Source organism: Tupaia chinensis, unplaced genomic scaffold (genome assembly GCF_000334495.1).
Source record: "Tupaia chinensis unplaced genomic scaffold, TupChi_1.0 Scaffold145484_1, whole genome shotgun sequence".
NCBI classification, from domain to species: Eukaryota; Metazoa; Chordata; class Mammalia; order Scandentia; family Tupaiidae; genus Tupaia; species Tupaia belangeri.
This window is the reverse complement of record NW_006205341.1, coordinates 1,009,183-1,015,591: the sequence shown is the minus strand read 5'-3', so window position 1 is coordinate 1,015,591 and position 6,409 is coordinate 1,009,183. Positions and strand designations below refer to the sequence as shown.

Genomic DNA, 6,409 nt, shown 5'->3' with positions numbered 1-6,409 from the left:
ACATTGGGATTTTCAGAAGAAGCAATGTTAATGAAAACCATTGAAATGGGGGCCATCAGGTGGCATGGTGGTTAAGGGCACTGGACTCATACATGGCTGACTGTGGTTTGAGTCCCAGACCTGGTGGCTTGCTTTCTCACTTTCCCTCTCGCTTTCTCTCACATTGTCCCTCTCTGATCAAATTAAAATAAAGTTAAATAAAAATAATTCTAAAAACAAAAACAATGAAATGCTTTGTACTAAATTTGATAGAATATTTTTTAATTGCCAGAGGGCATGTGCATTAGCCATGAGAGAGAAAGAAAGCATCCATCCCCCCAATGGGGTGTGATCATGCAGCAATCCTTTCTCCTCCCCTTCTCTACACCGTCAGGGTTTGGGGCACCACATGCTCACATCCAGTGTGTTTTTCAACCTGCCGGGGCCAACACTCAAATTGCAGTTGGCTGTGGGGGATCCAACCACTGAGCTATGGAGCTAAGCCTGGATAGAGCTCACTGATAACTTAGTTCTAGGTGTTTGTGATCCACTTTCTCATTTAGTCCTCGGGAGTAGTGCCAATGGGGTAGGGTTATTATCTCCATTTTCCAAATAAAGAAACTGAGGCTTAGAAAGGCTAAACATATTTTTATTTTATTTTATTTAGAGATTTTTGCTATAGGGTATGTGTACTTTCTGGAGAGACAGAGAGATAGAATGTGAGAAATCACCCCCCTAGAGGGGCTGGCCACGACACAATCCCTTCTCCTCCATTTTCCTCTTGGGATCTTGGGCACACATGCACACGCACCTGGGGTGAGTTTCAAGCCTCTGTGTCTAGGACTCAAACAGTAGTTGACCATGTGGGAATCCAGCTATGTAACCATTGCGTCATCTGCTGGTCCCCAAATAATTTCTAATTCAGTAACAATGAACACCTTCAACAATTAGATTTTAGTGTTTAAGTATAATTTCCTACTAAAAGGGACCAAGCTGCTTGAAGAAATGACTCACTCCAGGACTGAAGCATACATGATGAGCTCTGGACCATCTTATTCTACCAGAAAGCACAGAAGTTATCAGAGAATACCAGGGTCGTGTCAAAATGATTCAGGAGAAGATTCAGAGGTTCTCACTAGAGAACCAGAGATGGGACATTTAAAGCATCCATAAGAACAATAACTATAATTAATTAAAACACATGAATTATGTATAATACATAAATTAATATAAATATAAGCCAAAAATTATATTAAAAAGAAATCCCATTGCTTATCCTTGGGTTTTTGTTTTCTGAGAAGTGTCTTGCTATGTTGCTGAGACCAGCCTCTCTCTCACAATCCTCCTGCCTCAGGCTCTCAGGCAGCCGGGATTACAGGCACACACCACCATACCTGGCTACCTTGGTCATCCTCAGAGAATGCTAGAGAACCAATTCATGATTGTGAAAACTTGTAAACAAAAGGAAAGAATCAAACATTTCTAAAAAGTGTAAGCCCAGTCATGGTAGCATGAGCAGAAGGGTGCCACTGTGCCCTGAATGAGGCTGAACGGGAAACCCGGGTTCGGTTCCCGGCACGATTTCAATGAGCCGGCAGTGGTGGGTGCTCTTGGCCTCCTAGTTACCTGGGAAGTTGAAGCAGGAGGGTCAAGACGTAGCAAGACCCTGTCTAAAATACTCCTCTCTCTCCTTCCAACATGCTCATGCTCTTCCTAAAAAGAAAGGGATAGTAGATGCAGGAGAACCTACTGAAGCTAATGACCGTCATTTCTCAACTAAAACTGGAAGACTTGGCCTCATTACTTTGGATTCTTGAACAACAGGATGGAGACTGTTCTGTTCTACACTGTTAATAGTTTAATGAATTTAGGGGCTGGCAGGTGGCGTGGTGGTTAAGGATGCTGGACTCCACATGGTTAACCACAGTTCGAATCCGAGACCTGGCGTCTTTCTTTCTCACTTTCCTTCTCTCTGTCTAATTCTTGTTCTGTCCTTCTCAGATCAAATTTAAAATGCATAAATAAATAAACATAGTTAAATAAAAATAATTGAAAAAAATTAGTATAATGAATTTATACAAGAAATAGGGAAGAATGGTTTTGTTGTGCTTTTTTTTTTCTTTCTCCCCAAGGTTTTTGTCTTAGGGCATGTGCGCTTGCCAATGAAAGAGAGGAAAAGTGGGAAATCACCATCACTCCAGACGGGATGGACACACCACAGTCCCTTCTCCATTCTCCTCCTGGGATCTTGAGCACCGATACACACGTGCCTGGAGTGATTTTCAAGCCACCAGCTCCGGGCAGCATACCGTGGTAGCCATGTGGGATTCCAGTGACATAAACGCTAGGCCATCTGCTGGTCTCAGGTTTCATTGTACTTTTTTTTTAAGGGAGGGTTTTTTTTTTTTCTTTGCTATAGGGTACATGTGCTGACTGGAGAGACAGAGAGAGACAGAAACAGAAAGTGAGAAATCACCCCACCCCACCCCAGGGTGCTGGCCACACCACAATCTATCCTGGTCCATTCCCCTCTCAGGATTTTGGGCATGCACACACATGCTCCCAGTGTGAGTTTCAAGTTGCAGAGGCCAGAACTTGAACCTGGTTGACTACATGGGAGTCCAGTGATACAATCATTATGCCATCTGCTGGCCCCTCTGTATTGGTAACAGATTTTTCCTACAGACTCCTAACCTCAGGTAGCTATGCAATGAATGTCAACAGATGATGACAAAGATAGTGGAAGGATCACCAGCATAAAGACTTAAACAAGGAATTCAGTCTGTTCTAGTATTCTGCAGCCTATCAGTCAGCCATTCATGTTAGCGTTCCAGGGAAACCACCATCTAAGTTTGTACTCATATGTTTTATTTCCTCATGGGCCATTATTCCTGTATATTTATGTTAATTACTGCAGGAGAGAAAAATATTATAGCATAAGATATTTTTTAAAGGACTTAGCTAATTAAATAAAATGCCATGACTTTTAGTTCTCTCTTGTAGGTTTATTTAAATTATCACTTTATCCCACAAAGAGGGATTTTCAAATGCCATGTGACTTTTCCATTCCAATAAGCTTTTTTAAAGAGAATCAACCTACCTTCTTGGCATCCTACTCTTTAATTTTCTATCCTATCCGTGGAGTAAAGATTGCCTCATCAGTTCAATGCCTTGCTAGGACAGGGCGGTAAATAGTGACTGCCATGGCTGTTGTATATGCCCGATTCCAGAATAAAGGCTGGGTGAGGACCTGAGCTCTCTCAGTTACACCCCTCAAGGAAAGATCGGGAAATCAACTCCAAAATCAGAGAACGAATAGAGACTAGGCATTCAGAAGTCTGCTCCTAATTATCAGTTCCTAAAGGATATACATGTAGGAATGGCCGCATCTAGAGGACAGGGTATACTTTTCAGTTTTTTTTTTTTTCCAATAGGGCACGTGTGCTCACTGGAAGGACAGAGAGACAGCAAGAAGTCACACACACACACACACACACACACACCCCAGGGGAGATGGCCACGCCACAATCCCTTCTCCATTCTTTTCTCAGGATTCTGGGCACAGAAGCCCAGTGTGAGTTTTAAGCTGCCGGGTCTGGGAGTCAAACTGTGGTCAACTACGTGGGAGTCCAGTGATGTAATCATTATGCCATCTGCTGGGCCCAAGACAGGGTGTTTTTCTACTAACAAAACAATTGTTTGCACCCAGACTAGGACAAACTCCACAGGAGGAATTATTTCACTCTCAGAGGTACAAAACACTGCCCAAAGGTTCTTGGCTGTCACACCAAAACGGTGCTGTAGACAAACCTCCACAAAGACAGTGCTTGCTCTTCCAACAGCGTAACCCCATCACAGGCATCGCACTAGCCTGGAGAGCTGACAGCCGCTGGATGCAGAGTACACTTTTGTCTTTCATTCCTCAGAGGCAGCAGTGTTTACAGGTAAGGATAAATTCAAGAAAACAGAACATTGCCCAAAGGTTGTGTCAAACATTTGTATGAAGCATCGCTGAGAAAGGTAGTGTGCTAACTGTTGGTGTCACCGGGGACTGTGAGTCAGTCACTATTCTCAGAGCACGTCCACGACCAGAAATTCCTTTCCCTGAGTGCTCCCATGTACCAAAGCTCGACGGTGTGTGGGTGTGTTTCTTCAGATAGCTAGGAGATAGGTAGACACAGACATATGAAGACGGGCATTCGATATTCATGTATCTTTACACGTGTATTTATATATAGTAGTGAGATTTGGAAGATATATTGGGTCGTCGGAAAAGTCATGACATATTTTCCTGTTTTTCTATTGCAAAGATGTGTCGTGACTTTCCAATAACCATACACACACACACACACACACACACACACACACACACACATATGAATATAAATATTCATACATATTTAAAAAACTCCCTCTCTATATAGGTATATTCATATATAGAAAGAGAGAAGGAAACTTATTTTAGTTGCCCTCATGTGCACTTGCCAGAGATGAGAGAGAAAGCACCTTCCAACAGGGTATGGTTACGCCACTGTCCCGTCTCTTCCATCCCTCTACGCTCGCAGAATTTAGGGTACATACACATGTGTGCCCAGCATGTCTTTCAAGCTGCTGGGCTGGGACTTACACTGTGGTCAGCCATGTGGGATCTGGCTCCCTTAATAACTAGGTCATGGGACTGGTCCAAGATATACATATAACTTCGCTACCATCTGCTTCGATAGGTGTCGCTATTCCCACTTTAGGGATGGAGAAACTGAAGCGCAGGGACGTTTAGTAACTAGCACAAGGTCTCGCAGGGCACTAAACAGTGCAGCTGGGTTTGGGACCGAAAGCGCCGTCTCCGGCACCTGAGCATCTGTTAGCCCAAGGTCTCCACTGTAAGCTTGGTCAAGTCAGAACATTTACACGTACTAGCTAAGACACGCAAATGGATAGGTTAGAGAGTTTAGCTTTAGTTCTTACTCAGACATTTAGCAGTTCGCTCTCTTCGTGCCTCATTTTTTCATATATCAAATGGAAATAGTAACACTTCTCTATCTTATCTAACTTACGGTATGCAATTATTATAGTAGTGGATGTTAAAGGACTTTGAAAAGACACACACTATACAAAGTGCTATAATTATTACTTTTCTAAAGCAACCGGGGGCCACACTCTCTCATATCTTGGAGTCTGGATCTAGATTCTAAATTCAACATTCAACTCAGAACCTAGCAAGTGCTCGGCACTGCTGAAAAAAGACAAGCAGACGCCTATTTGTCAAGTGCATAGTATCAAATGGAAGACAACCATTACATGAGAAAGTTCTCAAATGTAGGTAAAATTTATATATTGTGCCTGGGAGGAAATAAACACCTAGTTAGGAAAAAGAATAAGACAAAGAACGTGGAGGAAATGACTAGTGCTGGCGAAAGGGAGAATCGGATGTTGTCATGGGAGAGGCACCGACCAGGGCGAGGCTGGGTTGGGCCTTGGGGACTCAGTAGAGGGTTCTGTACTTCAGCCCAAGTGCAGTGGGAAATCATGAATGGGTTAAAAGCTGAGGCCTGGCATGGTCAAAGAGTTGAAGATGTTTGCAGAAGTAATTTTCCTGAGGACTTGTGATGTCTAGATTGGAGAAGGGGGCAGTGAAAAGCAGGCGATAGGGGACTGCAGATTGGAAGGCAAACAGCCAAAGGGGTGTGACAAGAGAGGAGTGTTGCTTGAGAGAGGAGAACGTGGAAGGAGAGGAGAGGGCGTTTGAATGAGGGGGGGAGGCTGTGAGATTTCTGGTCTGTGTTGTGAACGCCAGAGTCAGTGGTAGTAACACAGTAGAGGGGACAACAGTGGAGGTGCACACTGAGAAAACTACTGATGAAAGTCCAGGACCCTTGACTGAATGGGGAAGAAACTTCCAGTTCACAGAAGGCGCAAGCTTGTGGGCTTTGTGCAAGGCTGACCCCTGCTGGTAAATTCTGGTAGGAGCCCAGGAAGCCGAGCTCCCCGCTGGCTTAAGTAGAGTCCTGGGAAGCATAACATTTTCACTTTTTGAAAAGCTTTGGTCAGTTTTTGGTTCAGAACATTCTTATAACTAGATACCTTTTATAAGTAACCCCAGCTCCTGCTATCCGACAATGAAACTGCAATTCATGAATAGCTGGGAGAATACAAGTTTCTTCAGAAACTTTGTCTTTACTTTCTTTTCTTTAAAAAAAAAAAAAAAACTTGCTATAGGACATGTGCATTTGTAGGAGACTGAATGAGATACAGAGAAAGTGAGAAAACACCTCCCAAGAGGACATGACTGCACTGCAGTCCCTTCTCCTCCATTCTCCTTTGGGGATTTGGGAAATGTGTATCTAACCGTTGGGCTGGCTCTGTGGTCTGGTGGTTAAGGCAACCAGATCCCACATAGCTTGAGAAGAGGGAGAGAGGGAGGAGAAGGGGT

The 6,409-nt window shown here is 43.6% G+C and overlaps 1 non-coding gene across 1 annotated transcript; it reads right to left on the bottom strand.

Moving 5' to 3' along the window:
- Nucleotides 1-3,673: 3,673 nt before the first annotated feature.
- Nucleotides 3,674-3,873, bottom strand: LOC114006048 (small nucleolar RNA SNORA74). Its single transcript, XR_003547817.1, has one exon. It is a non-coding gene; the product is annotated as a small nucleolar RNA SNORA74 (small nucleolar RNA).
- Nucleotides 3,874-6,409: the final 2,536 nt, after the last annotated feature.